The 13,266-nt window shown below is 48.3% G+C and overlaps 1 long non-coding RNA gene across 1 annotated transcript; it reads right to left on the bottom strand.

Annotated features, from left to right (window-relative positions):
- Window positions 1-4,353: 4,353 nt before the first annotated feature.
- Window positions 4,354-8,462, bottom strand: LOC144983701 (uncharacterized). Its single transcript, XR_013647461.1, has 4 exons — window positions 8,325-8,462; window positions 6,661-6,791; window positions 6,456-6,578; window positions 4,354-4,770 (listed from the first exon to the last, which is right to left on the bottom strand). It is a non-coding gene; the product is annotated as an uncharacterized LOC144983701 (long non-coding RNA).
- Window positions 8,463-13,266: the final 4,804 nt, after the last annotated feature.

The following is a 13,266-nucleotide window of genomic DNA, read 5'->3' as shown; positions in this document are numbered from 1 at the left end:
TTGTTAATCATTATGGTAAGGTTCAAATGTAGAAAAAAAAAAGAAAAAAAAGGGGCGGAGCCTGTCCACACACACACTCAAATGTTATAAACACACCTGCTAGCTGCAAAAATGTCCACCTGTCGACATGTACACAAAACAGATAGTGTTCACACGCATACTTATGCCTTAAAACCAACTAGTGTGAAATATTTCAGTCATGCAAACTGTTAGTGCAAAGGTGAGCTAACACCAGTGCTCAGGTGAGTGTTTATGTTCTTCTAAAATGGATGGTGGAACGTGAAAAGAAGGAGGGAGAGTGCCCAGCCATCCCCACCCCAAGACCCCCACCGCAGCAGCAGCGGCAGCCGGAATCCCCCCAACGCCACACGGGAACCGGCAGGGAACAACCGCCGCCCGGGCGACCAAGCCCGCCACCCAGGCCAGGGCCAGCAGGGCCGCCGCAAGGCCCCCAGAGCCAGAGGCCAGGGACGCACGGAGGGAAAGAGAGCGCCGCCCCAGCCCAACCAGGAGAGCAGCCCCCCCGCCGCGCCGGGAGAACCCAACGCAGGGCCCCACCGGAGAAAGACGCCCACAGCCCCAAACGAGCACCCCACCACCACCCAGGAGTTCCGGGCATCCCCCCGCCCCAACCCCAGGTACGAGCCAGGACCCCCCAAGGGAGACCCGCTCCGCACTCCAGGCAGCCACCCGCCCGGCCCACGGTTGGTCCAGGGAGGAGCGAGGCAGGGGCCCGCCGCCCCCGCCCAGGAGGGGGGAATCCCGGGGAAAAAAGAGGGCCCACAAGGGGTGTTGTAAATATGGCCCGACCAGGCTCGGCCACAGTTGGAAATTTGGCGGGGCCCAGCGCTCAGGAGCAAGGACCAGAACCCACCCCCCAGGGACCAGACACCCCCGGCTCAGATGTAATGTGAACCCCCTCACCGCGCGGAGAGAGCACCGCCGGGCCCAGGAAGCCGGCACCCCGGGGACACGGCCGCCGCTGCAAAGGGGCCCGTACCCCCCACCAGGGAAGAGGCAGGGGACAGACGGACCCAGGTCCCACCTTCCTTGCAAAATGTGTGTGCGTGTATGTCTGTTTGAAAGGGTGTGTGTGTGTGCATGTGTGTGTGTTTATGTTGGAATGTATATATTGAGGGGGGAGGGGTGTGTGTACTAAGGGGGGTGCGGTTAAAATTGGCGGGTAGGGCACTAAGGGGACATCTCCTGATTACTCACAGTGACGTCCCCTCACCCTCCCCACCAAGGGGCCCTAAATGTCTAAGGTGCGGTTAAAATTGGCGGCTAGGGTGCTAGGGGGACATCCGCTGCTTGCTGGCAGTGATGTCCAAGCACCCCCCCTACCAAGGGCCCTACATGTCTAAGGTGCAAATAAAACCGAAAGAGGGGGGGGCCCACTCCATACGGCAACCACAGGAGGGGGGCCACTGCCTAGTAAACCCCCCCCCCCCCCCCCCCCAAGGCTCATCGGAGGCTAAGCCCCCCACCCCCTCACCCTATTATGAGGTTATATGAGGAAGGGGGTAAGTTGGGGACAGATGATAGACTGTCCCCCGGTGGTCAAACAGCTGTCCCCCGCCCCACCCCCAGCAAGGGGGCCAGGCCCACCCAGCCCCGGGTCCCCACCCCCTGAGGCGCAGACACCCCAGGCCCAGCACCACCACCCCCACACAGAGAGAGAGGAGCCAGAAGGCGCCGGCCCCCCCCGGAGCAAGCCCAGGCCCCCACCCCCAAACGCCGGCCCTAGAAGAGCTCTGGTCAGGCCTCGACGGGACCGAGGCAGCCAACCGGCCGGGGAAACCGCCGATGGCCTCAGCGGAGACCCCGACCCGTCAACCCCCCCTGCCCCGTACCAATAGTGCCCCCCCCCTCCCCCAGAATGCCCCCCCACAGGACAGGGCCGACAAGACCCCCACCCCACCCCACCCCCAGACCCCGCAGCCGAAGCGGATGACACCCAGAGCGACCGGGGGCCCCAAAAGGGTTGCCCCGTCCCGCCCCAGAGCCAGGGAAGGGCCGATTCCAGCCCCAGGTGTAGATGGGAAGCCCGTCCAGCGCCGCTGGGCCCCCCCCCCCCGAGCAGCGCCCCCCGCCAACCCCCCCCAGAACAGGCAAAGGGACCACCCCCCCAAGCCAAGCCAGACCACCACCCCACCCCCCCACCACGCACCCCCACACCCAAGCCCAGAGGACCACGCCTCGCCCCAGGCCGCCCCACCCAGGCGCCGGACCCGACCCCCCGACCAACGGAGCCCCCACCACCCCCGCCAGGCACCGGAGGCCCCAACCCCCACCCCGGCCCACGGCAGAAGGGCAAGGAGCAGCGAACATCACTACCCGCAAATTTTAACTGCACCCCCTTAGTGCACACACCCTTTAATCCTCAAAATATACATTCAAACCTAAACACACACACATACACACACGCACACACACGCACACAGTCATGTCGCAAGGAAGGTGCGACCTTTCCCCATCCCTGGTGGGGCGTGCGGGGCCCTTGGCAACGGCGGCCGTGTCCCCTGGGTGCTGGTTTCCTGGGCCCGGCGGTGCTCTCCCCACGCAGGGAGAGGGATCCCTGAGGTTTCTGGCAAGCCCAGAAACTGGGGATCATATCACACCTGGGCCGGGGGTGTCTGTGTCCCTGCGGTACGGGACCCGAACCCACCCCCCAGGGACACGGACACCCCCGGCTCAGGTGTAATGTGGCCCCCCCCCCCGTGCATAGAGAGCACCGTCGGGCCCAGGAAACCGGCACCCAGGGGACACGGCCGCCGTTGCCAAGGACCCCGTACCCCCCACCAGGTAAGTGGTAGGGGACAGATGGTCCTAGGCCCCACCTTCCTTGCAAATGTGTGTGTGTGTGTTTGAGAGGGTGTGTGTGTGCATGTGTGTGTTTTTATGTTGGAATGTATATTTTGAGGGGGGAGGGGTGTGTGTACTAAGAGGGGTGCAGTTACAATTGGCGGGTAGGGCACTGAGGGGACATCTCCTGATTACTCAAAGTGATGTCCCCTCACCCTCCCCACCAAGGGGCCCTAAATGTCTAAGGTGTGGTTAAAATTGGCGGGTAGGGTGCTAGGAGGACATCTGCTGCTTGCTGGCAGTGATGTCCAAGCACCCCCCCCTACCAAGGGCCCTACATGTCTAAGGTGCAAATAAAACCGAAAGAGGGGGGGGGGGCCCATTCCATACAGCAACCATGGGAGGGGGGGACCACTACCAAGTAGCCCCCCCAAGGCGTATCGCAGGCTAAGCCCCCCACCCCCTCACCCTGATATGAGGTAATATGAGGATAGTTTTTTTTTTTAAATGTGGGAATTACATCAGTCTTTATTTTTGTTCTGGACACCGCTGGAAACACATTCATATGATGGTTTGTCAGATCGTAGCAGCATTTCCTCCTTCAGCGATCATCGGGAGCTTCGCGCTCCGCTATACGAAGGTAGTTGGCGGTCCGAAGAACAAAAGCTTGTCCACAGTGCGTCCGAATGAGGACTGAAGAAGGCGGACATGCTACTTTGTAGTCCTGAGAAGCTGTGTAAAATCGTCTGAAGTTCCCAACCACCTCAAAGCCGTCTTCTCTGTCGCTAACACAGTCTGCTCTTGGTGTGTCTGACACACGGAGAAAGCAGTGACGTCATCGCCCCGCCTCCTCGCTGGAAATGCTTTTCCTAAATGAATATTGAGACAATGTTCGCAGGGTGGATGTGAAAATGCAAATTCAATCCCCTCTTTGCATTTTCGTTTGAATTAGGACACAGAATAAGCGGTTTTTAAGTAGAAATGAAAAAGCATTTTTAAAAATTGCTTTTTCATTTGAATTTTGAGTCATTTGATGCAGTTACATTTTGAAAATGAAAAAGCATTTCTCTTAATCCATTTAAATGATCAAATTAGACATTTCTAAATGAATTTTGCTACACATTTACCAGAGAACTTTTTGAAAATGAAATGTCAAATACCATTTTCATTATCATTTTCATTAAGTGACAGAATAAGCTGTGTTGAAGAAGTCCATTCAAACTCCTTTACTCCACATGGGTCAAAGTCAAGGCTCGCAGGCCACATCCAGCCCCCCATGTAATTATATCCAACCCCCAAGATCATTTTTAGTGTGGGCATTAGTCGCCCGGAGACTGGAGTAGCCGAGTCAAAGCCCTGACCTAAATCCATAGAGAATCTGTGGCTGGACTTGAAAAAGGCTGTTCATGTTCAGTATCCACCCAACCTGACAGAACCTGATCTGATTGAATCTTCATTCCACCCGTTTCTTCAGAAAAAGAAACCAGTGGAATTGTCAGACTTGGAGAAATCAGCCACACTATGAAACCAAAGTCAGACATTTCCACCAAGAAAATCTAGCAAAGCAGAGAAAACTGGAACTTTTCTCCTGATTTGGTTGGAATCAGACTGGAGCTGCTGTCAGTCAGAGTCAGCAGTCAACATGTTTTCTTCTCCAACATCTCTGATGTCTCTCAGAGACTCTCAGAAGACTCAACTGAAAAGATCTCATCACACACATGATGCTCCAAGTGAGTCTGATCAGAGAGATCCAGAACTGAACCAGACCTCAAGTCCTTCATCTGAAAACTACAGATCATCTGAACTAGAATCCAGAATCCTTTAACTCTGACAAACACTTACTGTTCCAGTCCTGGATGGATGTCCTTGAAGTCTGGTATACGACCCTTTGATCTATCACTCCTGAAGGAAACACTGCTGGATCCAGATCCAAGTTCAGATCCAGGTCCAGGTCTCTGTTGAATCCTGATGGAAAAACAATTGTTTTATTAGAAACTCATCTCTTCTGGTCATCAGGGGCCGGTTTCAGAAAGGAAGTTCAACCAACTCTGAAGTTAAACTTGAACTCTGAGTTGGTCAATTGAGAGATTAAGAACTCTGAGTTTTCTGTTTCAGAGAAGCTGATCAGAGTTAGATCAATCAACTCTGAGTGGACTGATTCGGAGGTGAGCGTGCGCACCGAGACTATTAGAAGCCATTATCAATGGAGCGCAGATATCACGAGTCACCATGGCAACCGTGGAAAAAAAGAGGTCTGCGTATTTTTCTCCAGCTGAACTTGACGTGCTGCTGCAGAGTTACAGTGAATATGAGCACATATTCCAGAAGAAAAGCAACACCGCTGCATCTGCAAAACAGAGACAGTTAGCGTGGAAAACATAGCTGCTCAAGTTAATGCCTAAGTTTGCATTTAAATCATTGTTATAAAATATTGGCTGTAATAACTTTTTAAATAGCTTAAGGTGTGAAATAAAAAATGGCGATATTTAGGTGTACTTTTGAAGTGGTATTCCTGGTGTAATTGAAATGCTGCATAGTGTACAGAACAAATCGGGGGGGGGGTGATGCATTTAACGTCGGTAATGTTTAGAGGACTTTTTTGTTAACCTTCCCCTCTGGCAAACGTTGGTCAGTTTAATATTTATACATTCGATTGTGTTTTTAAAAGTGAACTTTTGTCTACCCTTGTATTGATCAACTGGTATAGGTTTATATGGGATTAAGAAAGTAAGCAGTGCTAGCAAATTGTGTTTCCTAAAAGTAATTGTTACATTAATCTAATTCAATGTCCCTGATTTCATTGTCATGTAGATGCAATCCTGCAGGAATTAAAAGAACATGGCAGCAGCTAAAAATGAAGTATAAAAACATAATTCAATCAGGTAAATGTGAGCATGTCATGGATGTAGGCTTTGTTGACAATATTTGACATATAAAACATCTACATAGCTATACATATCTAATGTTGCTTTCATTGTATATGTAATTGCAACGAAAAACAGTAACGCTCAAACAAAAACGTATGGGGAAATGACAAAAAAATTGAGTCTTCTCAAAATCCTCGCACGACATAAATGTAATTCTCTAGGAATTAATGCAGCCTCCTCGTCTATTGGGTCCTCCAAAAAAGGACAAGCCATTCTTGTCACTTGTCTCTGTGTGACGGAAATGTGGGCAATGAAGGTTAAAGCAAAAAATACCGCTTTGTCTTTAAAAAGGGGAGGGGACCGGCAGAAACCTTGAGTTTAGAGAATAAAACCTGCTCCCGACCAGGTTAGGTTCACAGCATAAGTAACCATGGATACTGACTCAGAGTAAAAGTTACCTCTCTTTCAGAAAAGGGTTTGACTTACTCTGCTTTCTCTGGTTTAACAAACCTCCCATTCTGAAACGGAAAACCCAGGGTTTCCCTGATTTCAGGGTTAATGCACTCAGAGTTTACACTTAACCTCCTTCCTGAAACAGGCCCCAGATTCTCTTCATGTTGAACTCAGATCATGAACAGACTGATCTGCAGTGAGACAGTCTGTTCTAACGCCCCCTTCTGACAACTGTGTGACACTGCATGCAGACTTTTTTAATGTGGGAAAAACATCCATCAATCAATCATTGTCCATCTGTTACATCCATGACATGTATTTGACACTTACTGTTTCACTCTTGAACAGCTGATTTTGAATGCATGTACATAATCCTCTGATCCGTCACTCATTATGGACACACTGCTGGATCGAGAATCAGGTCCAGGTCCAGATCCAGATCCAGGTTGGTTCCTGTGAAGAATGCAGGTTGCTGGTGTGAGTCCTGAGCTCTGACATGGAGAAGATCATGGACAGTTGGAGATGTTCATCTCACCTCTGAGCTTTGCTCAGGTTGTCATGGTTACCATATCTGCTTTTAGAGGGAGGGGCTCCCTCCTGTGGCTCCTCCCACTGATCCATGCTGCTGGATTCACTGGATCCACATCAGCTCACACACACCTTCACCTGCAGAGGAAACCCTCCTCATCATCAGAGGAAGCTGCCATCAGCTGCTGCACTTCTGCTCTCCCTCCAGCAGGTGGAGACATGGAGCTGCAGCAGCAACATTTCCATTCAGTCACTTTGACACAGAAACAACAAACTTCCTGTTTCTACACTTCAGGAAACATGAAGCATCAAGAAAAACAGACAAAAATCAAAGAATGAGGAGAAAAGAAAGAAAGACATGAATTCTTCCTCTCAAAGCTCCAACAGAGACTTTGATTCCACTGTTGAACCTCTGAACTGGAAAGCATTACAGGTTAATTGTTCTAAAGTAATCCATTACCTTACAGGATTACTCTCTGAAAACTGTAACATGAGTCCTGAGTTACTTTTTAGTTTCTTTAGAACAGCTGCAGAAGAAAAACTTTTCCACAGAGTTGTTCTCATTTCTATGAAGGATGATTTGGTTTCATGAAGATTTCTAATCATAAAGTTTATTTCTGCTAAAGTGAAAACAATGGAAACACAATCGGAGGATCAGAATTCAGCTGAAGTGACTTTAGTCCATGAAAAGAAAACTTAGGCTGTGTTCAGACTGGACACATTTGGTTTAAAGTGAACCAGAGTTTGTTTCCCGATAATCTGGATTAAATGTTCAGTCTGAATCCACCCAAGTGGATCCTGTTCTGGACCAGGAACCGCTCTCTGACCCGTCTGTGGAGGTGGTCTCAAACAGAGAACTACAGGCCTGTGAGCCTCAGGAACAAACGCTTTCATTAAAGCAGGTTCTACCACGGAGAACTAGGACCGCCTTAAGAAGAAAACTACACATTTACTAGAAGAAAGTTAGACATTTAGGAGACAAAGTGGTCATTCTACACAAAGAAAGTTGGAGAATTATGAGACAAAAGTCAGAATTGTAGGACTTTATTCTGATAAATGTATTTCTTTGTTATTTTGATGGTGGCTCCAATTCTCTGTCCTAAAGTTCAAATGACTGAACTAGAAAAACTAGACACACAACTCTGTCCAAAAACACACAAAACACACCATGAGGAAGACAACAACTAAAGTTTAGAGTCTATGAAGACTAACAGCAAAATCATTGAAGATGATCTGAAAAATAGAATTGATAGTTGAAGAAAAGCAGAAAAATCTTTGTTTTCATCCACTAAGGCCTCATGGTCTCTCTGCTCCAAACATTTCTATTCTAGCTTGTTGGTCTGATGGAATCCCAGAGTTCCTGAACATGGAAGGAGGAAATAGGACTCTGTTACCTGGAACTGTAATCTATTACTTTAGGAAGGAGTTCTCCCACAGACTGGATGGAGGAGAACAGGAAGGTTTGGAGTCAGAAATGAAAAAAGCCAACAAGCATCAGCTGATTGTTGTTGAGGTGATGAAGAAGAGTCCTCCATGTTGTTGATCCAACAATGATGAAGCTTTGGAAACAGCAGAGGGAGGAGAGTTTGCAGAGAAAGAAGAAGATCTTCTCCAAACATTCAGAAACAAACAGTCAAGTTAGTGAAGACAAAGTTCCAGAAACAAACTCACTTCAGTTTCTGCAAAGAGATGAAGAGGAAGAAGAGTCTCCCTCACCGTGTCAACGCAGCTGCAGCACTGATCACTGACTCACAACCAGGAAGAGTCCACCTGGATGGAGGCGGGGCAGCACAGGTGGGCGGGGCAGCACAGGTGCAGCAGCCTCAACCAGAAACCTGCTAGTCACTGGGAGGAGGGGCGGAGCTTCAAGCTGTCAGATTGACAGATAGTTGATGTCAGTGAAGGTCATGTGACCTTCTGCTTTCTGTTCTCCCCCTTCCAGACGTGCATGACCCCCCCTCATCTGTCATCTACTGACACTGAAGCAGAAACTCCTGATGGAGCTGAAGGGAGGGGCCTGACTATTTCCTGGAAACAGCTCCTTCTGATCATCAGTCAGAACAGCCGTTGGAGGCAGAGATTTGATCCCAAAGAAAAGCTCAAAGTGAAAGAATGTGGATCTTCCAGATCTGTCAGAGTTTTTCCTGGAAGCTCTGACAGATCTGGAAGATCCACATTCTTGTCACATTGTGACAAGCAGGTGGAGGACAGGCAGCTGGTGCAGGATTTTGTTCTTTGGTCCAGGCAGAACCAGCTAAACATCAGAAAAACCAAAGAACTCATTCTGGACTTCAGAAGACAACCCCCCCTCTCCCAGCCAATCTGCATAGACGGTGACCTGGTGGAGACGGTCACGTCTCCTAAATACCTGGGAGTGGTGTTGGACAAGAACCTGGACTGGAACCAGAACCCCACCCTGCTCAGTAACCAGGATGCACTTCCTGAGAAGGCTGGCATCTTCGAACATCTCTTCCAAGCTTCTCAGTCTGTTCTATCAAACAGTCATGGAAAGTGCTCTGCTGTACGCTGTGATCTGCTGCTGCAGCACAAGCAAGAGAAACCTCACCTGATTACAGTTTTTCTCAGTCGCTTTAGTACAATTCTCAGATCAGAATTGAAGTTTGCAAATACGTGTGTGCATTTCTCAAAACAATTTGTACAAACAGCAAAACACTATGGATTTCTTGCAAAAGCCTGTAACTTGCTCAAAATCTTTAGTTCATCTCTCAAAGCTAAGTCTTTATGTCATTGAACATGTCAGTGCCTTCAGAATGTCAAGTCCTTGTGTCATTGTCTCTGAACAAGACAGTCAAATGACTTAGTCCTGTTGTCAATATAACTGTGTACTTTAGAGGGAGGTTCTGATGGAAACTATGGCTAAAGTTTTTATGACAATTATTGTAAAATGTAAATTACACTTTTTTTGTTTGATTGCAAAAGACTGGACAAGATTCACATTTACACTTTTATTGTTCATATTGTAATTTGTTGACAGACCATGTCATACCAACATAGAAAAAACCCACTGCAAACAGTAACACAAAGGGAAAAGAAAGATAGGACAATATTCTGTCCAACAGTCCAGGCAGTGCAGTAGGAATTGGTGTGGTCTTCCTACACCTCTTGTCGTTCCTGTATGTTAGACCACAAATTCTCATCCACATCACAGCGAATATCCTCTCTTGCAATACAGCAAAATATGTTTGTCACATTATGACAACTTGGTCAACCATTTTGCAGTTAATGACTAATACGATGAATTAATGACTAGGTGTTTTGAGGAGTAAGACTATTGCACAGTGAACTATATAATACATTTTGATCAACATGACATAAACAATTGATAATGTAGCAAAGAGCATAGAATTGTACATAATCATTTGCATGGATGTACCAAAGCAATTGCAACTTGTTCAAAGAAGTGAGAAACTGCTTATATGATGTGCACAAGTGACATCATGATGTGAAGATTGAACAAATAGTTTTGGGAATTTCATTCTGATCTGAGAATTGTACTAAAGCGACTGAGAAAAACTGTAAAACGAGACCATCAGGAGGGCTAGCTCTGTGGTGGGACTGAAGCTGGCCTCAATGGAGGAGGGGGCTGAACAACGAACATTGTCCAGACAATCATGGACAATGAGACACCCCTCTATGAGGCCTTCAGTGAGAAGAAGAGTAGCTTCAGCAGCAGATTTTTATCCCAACCCTGTACCACAGACAGACTTAGAAAGTCTTTTGTCCCAGGAGCCATCAGACTGAACAACACTCTGTGTTGAAGATTTGACTTTAGTTTTTGATTAGACTGGAATTCTGGGAAACTTGACTTGATTTTAGGAATTTCCTTTTATCTTTTTATCTATTTATTGTGTTTTTATTTGTTTTAGGAATGATTGTGTTTTTAAGTGTGGGCAGCTTATCTATCTGTCTGTCTGTCTGTCTGTCTGTCTGTCTGTCTGTCTGTCTGTCTGTCTGTCTGTCTGTCTGTCTATCTGAAGTAGGGATCCTCCCCCAGGACGGACAGGCGATGAACCAGAACTCTTAGAGAGAATAAACGTATGTAACTCTAGAACTACACATTTAAAGTCCAGCAGATGATCTTCATCCAGATGAAGTTGGGGGACGGCTGGGGGCACCAGACAAGCCAGAGGGGGGGTCCACAGCCAGGTGTAGGAGCAGGAGATGAGCCAACTGGAGTCTGGAAGCACTCCCACCCCCCAGGAGGGAAAGAGGGAAAGAGGGACAGTACATGAATCACTGCACCAAACAGAGTCATGGAGAACTAAATGATGAATAATGATCAAGAATAGAGAGAGGAAGGGTAGAAGTAGAAGAGAAAAGAGGACAGAACCCCAGTGCACCATAGTTACCCCAGCTTCAACTTCTAGCAGCCTGTTATGGTGCCGCCAGGGTTCCCCTCCTTCCCCTTCTCTGCAGATTGGATCCAGCTGTCGGCATTCTCCTCATCACACGCACCTGTATTTAAGATGGCTCCGGTTCACTACTCATCGCCAGCTCGTTGCCCTCTATGGTGCATTCATGGTCTACCTAAGCTCTTGCCTAGTTTTGTGTTTGCCTTCGACTTATCCAAACTCTCGCTCTGCCTACAGGGATCACGCTACCTCTGGTGCCGACCTGGATCTAATCATTAGATCCTCTGCCTCAAGTCCTCAAGATTCCAAGCCACGATCTCGCTCAGACTTCTTCCAGCAATCATGTCAATCCTGTTCGCCCAACACCGCAACTCGTAAGCCACATCACGCCCGACGAAGGAACCTCCGAAGAAACTCACCTCTCTCTCTGTCTGCGCCTTACGTCTCCGGTGACGGCTCCTCAGCCAGCCTCTCGTCTGATCCATAGACTCTGAATTAAATCCCTTAACTCCTCTTCCAGTGTTTGTCTTTCCGGGTTTCAGCACTTGGGTCTGTTCGCATCCTAGCCAAATATGACAGAACGAGCTGGCCATACTCCCGACCCAGCTGATCCGGAAGGACTACGCTATGCCGTTTCCCAGCAAGGCGCCCTCTTGGGTCATCAGGCGGACGCCCTATCTCAAATGGCCTCGGCGCAACAGGATTTGTTCCGCCGTATGGATACCATTTCCCAGGCTTTACGGGATCTAACAAGTCATGTGACGGCCGCTCCCGTGAGTAACGCGCCACTCCCGCAACCAGGTAACATGGCGGCCGCCGCTTCCGCTTCGTCATCGGAAAACTTCCGGTTACAACCGGAAGCATTCCACGGAGAAGTGGAGAACTGTGGGGGTTTCTTGTTACAATGCCAATTGATCTTTCAACAAGCACCTAATTACTACCAGTCAGACCACAGCAAGATTGCCCTTATTGTAAATTCCCTTCGTAACAAGGCTTTGCAATGGGCGCAGGCTTTTTTAGCTTTAAACCCCCTTTCCCATCTATCATTTAACAAATTTCTCGAGGAGTTTAAACTTGTCTTCGATCAACCCCATCGTGAGGACGAGGCCACACGTAAATTACTGAGCTTAAAACAAAACAACCGCTCAGTAAGTGATCATGTAATAGACTTCCGCATCCTGGCCATAGAAGCTGGTTGGCCAGAAAAGGCGCTTAAAGGGATCTTTTATAAATCCCTTAACAAAACCATCAAGGATCACCTATGCTCTCAACCAGAAGCTCAAACTTTCGAAGAACTAGTCACTGCTGCTCTCCGCTCTGATACTCGTTTAAAGGAACGACGGACTGAAAAGTTTTTTACAGCACGTAAACCACCAAACCCCATGAAAGACGGTTCTACCTCGCCTTATTTTCTTCCCTCTACGTCAGTACAGGACTTCTCCCGGAAGGTTCAGGAAGAGCCTATGCAGATCGGACATTCCAAGCTCTCCCCGGAGGAACGTCAGAAGAGGAGGGAAGAACGGGCTTGCTTCTACTGCGGAAGCAAGGAACACTTCATCTCACAATGCCTACTTCGTTTAAACTGCAGAACCCCCCGTTAGATGACAGGGTACCCGGGGGTAAGGAAATGAACTCTTCTAACAAGAATTTCTTGTGCCTACCTGTCAAATTAAAATTACAGACTGATGTCCACGAACTGCAAGCTCTGGTTGATTCCGGAGCTGAACAAAGCTTCATCGACCAAGGCCTAGTCAATCAACTATCCATCCCTACTGAACTCCTGGAAACCCCTATGAAGGCTGCTGGATTGGGTGGTCAACCCCTTTCCCGCATCACCCACCGCACCAGACCCATTCATCTTATCACCTCCGGTAACCATCATGAACATTTGCAATTATTCGTCACCAATTCCCCCCAGAATTCAATAATTTTGGGATTTCCCTGGCTTAAACTTCATAATCCTCAATTAGACTGGACTCTGTGTCACATTGATAAATGGAGTTACTTTTGTATGGCTAACTGTCTGCAATCTGCCCTTCCCTCCATTGCGCCATCTTCCCTTCACCAGGAAGAGGTAGACTTATCTAAGGTCCCTATCTGTTATCACGACCTTCAAACTGTCTTTAGTAAAACCAAAGCCAACTCTTTACCACCACATAGACCGTACGATTATTCTATTGACCTTCTGGCAGGGGCCAGTTTACCTAAGGGCAGGCTTTTTAATCTGTCTGTACCCGAAA

Source organism: Oryzias latipes, chromosome 2 (assembly GCF_053564925.1).
Source record: "Oryzias latipes strain Hd-rR chromosome 2, Olatipes_Hd-rR_3.1".
Lineage (NCBI taxonomy): Eukaryota > Metazoa > Chordata > Actinopteri > Beloniformes > Adrianichthyidae > Oryzias > Oryzias latipes.
The sequence above is the reverse complement of the archived record's forward strand: the minus strand, read 5'-3'. Positions and strand labels throughout refer to the sequence as shown.